Raw genomic sequence first — 11,465 nt, 5'->3', positions numbered from 1 at the left:
CTCACACCAACCCCTCACCCTCACCCTCACTCACCCTCACCCTCACTCACCCTCAGACCCTCACCCTCACTCACCCTCACCCTCACTCACCCTCATCCCCTCACCCTCACCCACCCTCACCCTCACTCACCCTCAACCCCTCACCCTCACTCACCCTCAACCCCTCACTCACCCTCAACCCCTCACTCCTCCTCAACCCCTCACCCTCACTCACCCTCAACCCCTCACCCTCACTCACCCCTCAACCCCTCACCCTCACTCACCCTCAACCCCTCACTCACCCTCAACCCCTCACCCTCACTCACCCTCAACCCCTCACCCTCACCCACCCTCACCCTCACTCACCCTCAACCCCTCACCCTCACTCACCCTCAACCCCTCACCCTCACTCACCCTCACCCCTCACCCTCACTCACCCTCAACCCCTCACCCTCACTCACCCTCACTCACCCTCACCCTCACCCTCACTCACCCCTCACCCTCACCCTCACTCACCCTCACCCCCTCACCCTCACTCACCCTCACTCACCCTCAACTCCTCACCCTCACCCTCAACCCCTCACCCTCACTCACCCTCAACCCCTCACCCTCACCCTCACTCACCCTAACCCTCACTCACCCTCACCCTCACTCACCCTCAACCCCTCACCCTCACTCACCCTCACCCTCACTCACCCTCAACCCCTCACCCTCACCCACCCTCACCCTCACTCACCCTCAACCCCTCACCCTCAACCCCTCACCCTCAACCCTCACCCTCACTCACCCTCAACCCCTCACCCTCACTCACCCTCAACCCCTCACCCTCACTCACCCTCAACCCCTCACACTCACCCTCACTCACCCTCACTCACCCTCAACCCTCACCCTCAACCCCTCACCCTCACTCACCCTCACCCTCACTCACCCTCACCCCTCACCCTCACTCACCCTCACCCCTCACCCTCACTCACCCTCACTCACCTCACCCTCACTCACCCTCAACCCCTCACCCTCACTCACCCTCACCCTCACCCTCACTCACCCTCACCCTCACTCACCCTCACCCTCACTCACCCTCACCCTCACCCTCACTCACCCTCACTCAACCTCACCCTCATTCACCCTCACCCTCACTCACCCTCACTCACCCTCACCCTCTCTCACCCTCACCCTCACTCACCCTCAACCCCTCACCCTCACTCACCCTCACCCTCACTCACCCTCACCCTCACTCACCCTCAACCCCTCACCCTCAACCCCCTCACTCACCCTCACTCTCACTCACCCTCACTCACCCTCAACCCCTCACCCTCACTCACCCTCACCCTCACTCACCCTCAACCCTCACCCTCACTCACCCCTCACCCTCACTCACCCTCACCCTCACTCACCCTCACCCTCACCACCCTCACTCACCCTCACCCTCATTCACCCTCACCCTCACTCACCCTCACTCACCCTCACCCTCACTCACCCTCACCCTCACTCACCCTCAACCCCTCACCCTCACTCACCCTCACCCTCACTCACCCTCAACCCTCACTCACCCTCAACCTCCTCACCCTCACTCACCCTCAACCCTCACCCTCACTCACCCTCACCCTCACTCTCACTCACCCTCACTCACCCTCAACCCCTCACCCTCACTCACCCTCACCCTCACTCACCCTCAACCCCTCACCCTCACTCACCCTCACCCTCACTCACCCTCACCCTCAACCTCACCCTCCTCACCCTCACTCAACCCCTCACCCTCAACCCCTCACCCTCACTCACCCTCACCCTCACTCACCCTCAACCCCTCACCCTCACTCACCCTCAACCCCTCACCCTCACTCACCCTCACTCACCCTCACCCTCACTCACCCTCAACCCCTCACCCTCACTCACCCTCACCCTCACCCTCACTCACCCTCACCCTCACTCACCCTCACCCTCACTCACCCTCCCCTCACCCCTCACTCACCCTCACTCACCCTCACCCTCATTCCACCTCACCCTCACTCACCCTCACTCACCCTCACTCTCTCTCACCCTCACCCTCACTCACCCTCAACCCCTCACCCTCACTCACCCTCACCCTCACTCACCCTCACCCTCACTCTCACCCTCAACCCCTCACCCTCAACCCCTCACTCACCCTCACTCTCACTCACCCTCACTCACCCTCAACCCCTCACCCTCACTCACCCTCACCCTCACTCACCCTCAACCCCTCACCCTCACTCACCCTCACCCTCACTCACCCTCACCCTCACTCACCCCCACCCTCACTCACCCTCACTCACCCTCACCCTCATTCACCCTCACCCTCACTCACCCCTCACTCACCCTCACCCTCACTCACCCTCACCCTCACTCACCCTCAACCCCCTCACCCTCACTCACCCTCACCCTCATCTCACCCTCACCCTCACTCACCCTCAACCCCTCACCCTCACTCACCCTCAACCCCTCACCCTCACTCACCCTCAACCCCTCACCCTCAACCCCTCACTCACCCTCACTCCACTCACCCTCACTCACCCTCAACCCCTCACCCTCACTCACCCTCACCCTCACTCACCCTCACCCTCACTCACCCTCAACCCCTCACCCTCTGCCTCACTCACCCTCACCCTCACCCTCACTCACCCTCAACCCCTCACCCTCACCCTCCCTCAACCCCTCACCCTCACTCACCCTCAAGCCCCTCACCCTCACTCACCCTCACTCAACCCTCACCATCACCCTCACCCTCACATTCACCCTCACTCACCCTCACCCTCACTCACCCTCACTCACCCTCACCCTCACTCACACTCACCCTCACTCACCCTCACTCACCCTCACCCTCACTCACCCTCACTCACCCTCACCCCCTCATCCTCACTCACCCTCAACCCCTCACCCTCACTCACCCTCAACCCCTCACCCTCACTCACCCTCAACCCCTCACCCTCACTCAACCTCAACCCCTCACCTCACTCACCCTCACCCTCACTCACCCTCACCCTCACTCACCCTCACCCCTCACCCTCAAACCCTCACTCATCCTCACTCTCACTCACCCTCACTCACCCTCACCCTCACTCACCCTCAACCCCTCACCCTCACTCACCCTCACTCACCTTCAACCCTCACCCTCACTCACCCTCAACCCCTCACCCTCACTCACCCTCAACCCCTCACCCTCACTCACCCTCACCCTCACTCACCCTCACCCTCACTCACCCTCAACCCCTCACCCTCACTCACCCTCACCCTCACTCAACCTCAACCCCTCACCTTCACCCTCACTCACCCTCACCCTCACTCACCCTCAACCCCTCACCCTCAACCCCTCACCCTCACCCTCACTCACCCTCACCCTCACTCACCCTCAACCCCTCACCCTCAACCCCTCACTCACCCTCACCCTCACTCACCCTCACCCTCACTCACCCTCACTCACCCCTCAACCCCTCACCCTCACCCTCACCCTCACTCACCCTCACCCTCACATACCCTCACCCTCACTCACCCTCACCCCCTCACTCACCCTCACTCACCCACCCTCACCCACCCCTCACCCTCACTCACCCTCACCCTCACTCACCCTCACCCTCACTCACCCTCACCCTCACTCACCCTCACTCTCACTCACCCTCACCCTCACTCACCCTCAACCCCTCACCCTCACTCACCCTCACTCAGCCTCAACCCCTCACCCTCACTCACCCTCAACCCCTCACCCTCACTCACCCTCACCCTCACCCTCACTCACCCTCAACCCCTCACCCTCACTCACCCTCAACCCCTCACCCTCACTCACCCTCACTCACCCTCACCCTCACTCACCCTCAACCCCTCACCCTCACTCACCCTCACCCTCACCCTCACCCTCACTCACCCTCACCCTCACTCACCCTCACCCTCACCCTCACTCACCCTCACTCACCCTCACCCTCATTCACCCTTCACTCACCCTCACTCACCCTCACCCTCTCTCACCCTCACCCTCACTCACCCTCAACCCATCACCCTCACTCACCCTCACCCCACTCACCCTCAACCCCTCACCCTCACTCACCCTCAACTCCTCACCCTCACTCACCCTCAACCCCTCACCCTCACTCACCCTCACTCACCCTCACCCTCACTCACCCTCAACCCCTCACCCTCACTCACCCTCACCCTCACCCTCACCCTCACTCACCCTCACCCTCACTCACCCTCACCCTCACCCTCACTCACCTTCACTCACCCTCACCCTCATTCACCCTCACTCACCCTCACCCTCTCTCACCCTCACCCTCATCCACCCTCAATCCCATCACCCTCACTCACCCTCACTCACCCTCACCCTCACTCACCCTCAACCCCTCACCCTCACTCACCCTCACTCTCACTCACCCTCACTCACCCTCAACCCCTCACCCTCACTCACCCTCAACCCCTCACCCTCACCCTCCCTCAACCCCTCACCCGCACTCACCCTCAACCCCTCACCCTCACTCACCGTCACTCACCCTCACCCTCACCCTCACTCACCCTCACTCACCCTCACCCTCACTCACCCTCACTCACCCTCACCCTCACTCACACTCACCCTCACTCACCCTCACTCACCCTCACCCTCACTCACCCTCACCCTCACTCACCCTCACCCTCACTCACCCTCACCCTCACTCACCCTCACTCACCCTCATCCTCACTCACCCTCACCCTCACTCACCCTCAACCCCTCACCCTCACTCACCCTCACCCTCACTCACCCTCAACCCTCACCCTCAACCCCTCACCCTCACCCTCACTCACCCTCAACCCTCACCCTCAACCCCTCACTCACCCTCACTCTCACTCACCCTCACTCACCCTCAACCCCTCACCCTCACCCTCACTCACCCTCACTCACCCTCACCCTCACTCACCCTCACCCCTCACCCTCACTCACCCTCACCCTCACTCCACCCTCAACCCCTCACCCTCACTCACCCTCAACCCCTCACCCTCCCTCAGCCTCACCCTCACCCTCCCTCACCCTCCCTCACCCTCCCTCACCCTCCCTCACCCTCACTCACCCTCACTCACCCTCACCCTCACTCACCCTCACTCACCCTCAACCCCTCACCCTCACTCACCCTCACCCACCCTCACTCGCCCTCAACCCCTCACCCTCACTCACCCTCAACCCCTCACCCTCACTCACCCTCACCCTCACTCACCCTCACCCTCACTCACCCTCAACCCCTCACCCTCACTCACCCTCAACCCCTCACCCTCACTCACCCTCAACCCCTCACCCTCAACCCCTCACTCACCCTCACTCTCACTCACCCTCACTCACCCTCAACCCCTCACCGTCACTCACCCTCACCCTCACTCACCCTCACCCTCACTCACCCTCAACCCCTCACCCTCAGCCTCACTCACCCTCACCCTCACCCTCACTCACCAACACCCTCACCCTCACCCTTCCCTCAACCCCTCACTCACCCTCAACCCCTCACCCTCACTCACCCTCACTCACCCTCACCCTCACCCTCACCCTCACTCACCCTCACTCACCCTCACCCTCACTCACCCTCACTCACCCTCACCCTCACTCACACTCACCCTCACTCACCCTCACTCACCCTCACCCTCACTCACCCTCACTCACCCTCACCCCCTCATCCTCACTCACCCTCAACCCCTCACCCTCACCCTCACTCACCCTCAACCCCTCACCCTCACTCACCCTCAACCCCTCACCCTCACTCACCCTCAACCCCTCACCCTCACTCACCCTCACCCTCACTCACCCTCACCCTCACTCACCCTCAACCCCTCACCCTCAACCCCTCACTCACCCTCACTCTCACTCACCCTCACTCACCCTCACCCTCACTCACCCTCAACCCCTCACCCTCACTCACCCTCACTCACCTTCAACCCCTCACCCGCACTCACCCTCAACCCCTCACCCTCACTCACCCTCAACCCCTCACCCTCACTCACCCTCACCCTCACTCACCCTCACCCTCACCTCACCCTCAACCAACCCCTCACCCTCACTCACCCTCCACCCTCACTCAACCTCACCCCTCACCTCACCCTCACTCACCCTCACCCTCACTCACCCTCAACCCCTCACCCTCAACCCCTCACCCTCACCCTCACTCACCCTCACCCTCACTCACCCTCAACCCCTCACCCTCAACCCCTCACTCACCCTCACCCTCACCCTCACTCACCCTCACCCTCACTCACCCTCACTCACCCTCACCTCACCCTCAACCCCTCATCCTCACCCTCACCCTCACTCACCCTCACCCTCACATACCCTCACCCTCACTCACCCTCAACCCCTCACTCACCCTCACTCACCCTCCCTCACCCACCCTCACCCTCACTCACCCTCACCCTCACTCACCCTCACCCTCACTCACCCTCACCCTCACTCACCCTCACTCTCACTCACCCTCACCCTCACTCACCCTCAACCCCTAACCCTCACTCACCCTCACTCACCCTCAACCCTCACCCTCACTCACCCTCAACCCCTCACCCTCACTCACCCTCACCCTCACCCTCACTCACCCTCAACCCCTCACCCTCACTCACCCTCAACCCCTCACCCTCACTCACCCTCACTCACCCTCACCCTCACTCACCCTCAACCCCTCACCCTCACTCACCCTCACCCCTCCCACCCTCACCCTCCCCTCCCCACCCCCTCCCCCTCCGACCACCCTCACTCACCCTCACCTCACCCTCCCTCACCCTCACTCACCCTCACCCTCACCCTCACCCTCTCTCACCCTCACCCTCACTCACCCTCAACCCATCACCCTCACTCACCCTCACCCTCACTCACCCTCACCCTCACTCACCCTCAACCCCTCACCCTCACTCACCCTCAACTCCTCACCCTCACTCACCCTCAACCCCTCACCCTCAACCCCTCACTCACCCTCACTCTCACTCACCCTCACTCACCCTTAACCCCTCACCCTCACTCACCCTCAACCCCTCACCCTCACCCTCCCTCAACCCCTCACCCGCACTCACCCTCAACCCCTCACCCTCAACCCCTCACCCTCACTCACCGTCACTCACCCTCACCCTCACTCACCCTCACTCACCCTCACCCTCACTCACCCTCACTCACCCTCACCCTCACTCACACTCACCCTCACTCACCCTCACTCACCCTCACCCTCACTCACCCTCACCCTCACTCACCCTCACCCTCACTCACCCTCACCCTCACTCACCCTCACTCACCCTCACCCTCACTCACCCTCACCCTCACTCACCCTCAACCCCTCACCCTCACTCACCCTCACCCTCACTCACCCTCAACCCCTCACCCTCACTCACCCTCAACCCCTCACCCTCACTCACCCTTGTAAACTTGTAAACTTGGGGATTTGTAGAGCGCAGTTGATGCCCGAGGGCGTCAACCCCTCACCCTCAACCCCTCACTCACCCTCACTCTCACTCACCCTCACTCACCCTCAACCCCTCACCCTCACCCTCACTCACCCTCACTCACCCTCACCCTCACTCACCCTCAACCCCTCACCCTCACTCACCCTCACCCTCACTCACCCTCAACCCCTCACCCTCACTCACCCTCAACCCCTCACCCTCCCTCAGCCTCACCCTCACCCTCCCTCACCCTCCCTCACCCTCCCTCACCCTCCCTCACCCTCACTCACCCTCACTCACCCTCACCCTCACTCACCCTCACTCACCCTCAACCCCTCACCCTCACTCACCCTCACCCACCCTCACTCGCCCTCAACCCCTCACCCTCACTCACCCTCAACCCCTCACCCTCACTCACCCTCAACCCCTCACCCTCAACCCCTCACCCTCACTCACCCTCACCCTCACCCTCACTCACCCTCAACCCTCACCCTCACTCACCCTCAACCCCTCACCCTCACTCACCCTCACTCACCCTCACTCACCCTCAACCCCTCACCCTCACTCACCCTCACCCTCACCCTCACTCACCCTCACCCTCACTCACCCTCACCCTCACTCACCCTCACCCTCACCCTCACTCACCCTCACTCACCCTCACTCACCCTCACCCTCATTCACCCTCACCCTCACTCACCCTCACTCACCCTCACCCTCTCTCACCCTCACCCTCACTCACCCTCAACCCCTCACCCTCACTCACCCTCAACCCCTCACCCTCACTCACCCTCAACCCCTCACCCTCACCCTCCCTCAACCCCTCACCCGCACTCACCCTCAACCCCTCACCCTCACTCACCATCACTCACCCTCACCCTCACCCTCACTCACCCTCACTCACCCTCACCCTCACTCACCCTCACTCACCCTCACCCTCACTCACACTCACCCTCACTCACCCTCACTCACCCTCACCCTCACTCACCCTCACCCTCACTCACCCTCACCCTCACTCACCCTCACCCTCACTCACCCTCACTCACCCTCACCCTCACTCACCCTCACCCTCACTCACCCTCAACCCCTCACCCTCACTCACCCTCACCCTCACTCACCCTCAACCCCTCACCCTCACTCACCCTCAACCCCTCACCCTCACCCTCACTCACCCTCAACCCCTCACCCTCAACCCCTCACTCACCCTCACTCTCACTCACCCTCACTCACCCTCAACCCCTCACCCTCACCCTCACTCACCCTCACTCACCCTCACCCTCACCCTCCCTCACCCTCCCTCACCCTCCCTCACCCTCCCTCACCCTCACTCACCCTCACTCACCCTCACCCTCACTCACCCTCACTCACCCTCAACCCCTCACCCTCACTCACCCTCACCCACCCTCACTCGCCCTCAACCCCTCACCCTCACTCACCCTCAACCCCTCACCCTCACTCACCCTCAACCCCTCACCCTCAACCCCTCACCCTCACTCACCCTCACCCTCACTCACCCTCAACCCCTCACCCTCACTCACCCTCAACCCCTCACCCTCACTCACCCTCACTCACCCTCACTCACCCTCAACCCCTCACCCTCACTCACCCTCACCCTCACCCTCACTCACCCTCACCCTCACTCACCCTCACCCTCACTCACCCTCACCCTCACCCTCACTCACCCTCACTCACCCTCACCCTCATTCACCCTCACCCTCACTCACCCTCACTCACCCTCACCCTCTCTCACCCTCACCCTCACTCACCCTCAACCCCTCACCCTCACTCACCCTCACCCTCACTCACCCTCAACCCCTCACCCTCACCCACCCTCACCCTCACTCACCCTCAACCCCTCACCCTCACTCACCCTCAACCCCTCACCCTCACTCACCCTCAACCCCTCACCGTCACTCACCCTCAACCCCTCACCCTCACTCACCCTCACTCACCCTCACTCACCCTCACTCACCCTCACTCACCCTCACCCACCCTCACTCACCCTCACTCACCCTCACTCACCCTCACTCTCACTCACCCTCACCCTCACTCACTCTCACCCTCACTCACCCTCACCCTCACTCACCCTCACCCACCTCCACCCTCACTCACCCTCATCCCCTCACCCTCACTCACCCTCACTCACCCTCAACCCCTCACCCTCACTCACCCACCCTCACCCACCCTCACCCTCACTCACCCTCAACCCCTCACCCTCACTCACCCTCAACCCCTCACCCTCACCCTCACTCACCCTCAACCCCTCACCCTCAACCCCTCACTCACCCTCACTCTCACTCACCCTCACTCACCCTCAACCCCTCACCCTCACTCACCCTCACCCTCACTCACCCTCAACCCCTCACCCTCACTCACCCTCACTCACCCTCAACCCCTCACCCTCACTCACCCTCAACCCCTCACCCTCACTCACCCTCAACCCCTCACCCTCACTCACCCTCACCCTCACTCACCCTCAACCCCTCACCCTCACTCACCCTCACCCTCACTCACCCTCACCCTCACTCACCCTCAACCCCTCACCCTCACTCACCCTCAACCCCTCACCCTCACTCACCCTCAACCCCTCACCCTCAACCCCTCACTCACCCTCACTCTCACTCACCCTCACTCACCCTCAACCCCTCACCCTCACTCACCCTCACCCTCACTCACCCTCACCCTCACTCACCCTCAACCCTCACCCTCACCCTCACTCACCCTCACTCACCCTCACCCTCACTCACCCTCAACCCCTCACCCTCACCCTCCCTCAACCCCTCACCCTCACTCACCCTCAACCCCTCACCCTCACTCACCCTCACCCTCACTCACCCTCACTCACCCTCACCCTCACTCACCCTCACTCACCCTCACCCTCACTCACACTCACCCTCACTCACCCTCACTCACCCTCACCCTCACTCACCCTCACCCTCACTCACCCTCAACCCCTCACCCTCACTCACCCTCAACCGCTCACCCTCACTCACCCTCAACCCCTCACCCTCAACCCCTCACTCACCCTCACTCTCACTCACCCTCACTCACCCTCAACCCCTCACCCTCACTCACCCTCACCCTCACTCACCCTCACCCTCACTCACCCTCAACCGCTCACCCTCACCCTCACTCACCCTCACCCTCACTCACCCTCACCCCTCACCCTCACCCTCACCCTCCCTCAACCCCTCACCCTCACTCACCCTCAACCCCTCACCCTCACTCACCCTCACTCACCCTCACCCTCACCCTCACTCACCCTCACTCACCCTCACCCTCACTCACCCTCACTCACCCTCACCCTCACTCACACTCACCCTCACTCACCCTCACTCACCCTCACTCACCCTCACCCTCACTCACCCTCACCCCCTCACCCTCACTCACCCTCACTCACCCTCAACCCCTCACCCTCACCCTCACTCACCCTCAACCCCTCACCCTCACTCACCCTCAACCCCTCACCCTCACCCTCACTCACCCTCACCCTCACTCACCCTCAGACCCTCACCCTCACTCACCCTCACCCTCACTCACCCTCAACCCCTCACCCTCACCCACCCTCACCCTCACTCACCCTCAACCCCTCACCCTCACTCACCCTCAACCCCGCACCCTCACTCACCCTCAACCCCTCACCCTCACTCACCCTCAACCCCTCACCCTCACTCACCCTCAACCCTCACCCTCACTCACCCTCAACCCCTCACCCTCACTCACCCTCAACCCCTCACTCACCCTCAACCCCTCACCCTCACTCACCCTCAACCCCTCAACCTCACCCACCCTCACCCTCACTCACCCTCAACCCCTCACCCTCACTCACCCTCAACCCCTCACCCTCACTCACCCTCACTCACCCTCACCCTCACCCTCACTCACCCTCACTCACCCTCACCCTCACTCACCCTCACCCCCTCACCCCCTCACCCTCACTCACCCTCACTCACCCTCAACTCCCTCACCCTCACCCTCAACCCCACCCTCACCCCACTCACCCTCAACCCCTCACCCTCACCCTCACTCACCCTAACCTCACTCACCCTCACCCTCACTCACCCTCACCCTCACCCTCACTCACCCTCACCCTCACTCACCCTCAACCC

This window comes from Lissotriton helveticus, chromosome 1_1, assembly GCF_964261635.1.
Source record: "Lissotriton helveticus chromosome 1_1, aLisHel1.1, whole genome shotgun sequence".
Lineage (NCBI taxonomy): Eukaryota > Metazoa > Chordata > Amphibia > Caudata > Salamandridae > Lissotriton > Lissotriton helveticus.
This window is presented reverse-complemented; position numbering follows the sequence as displayed.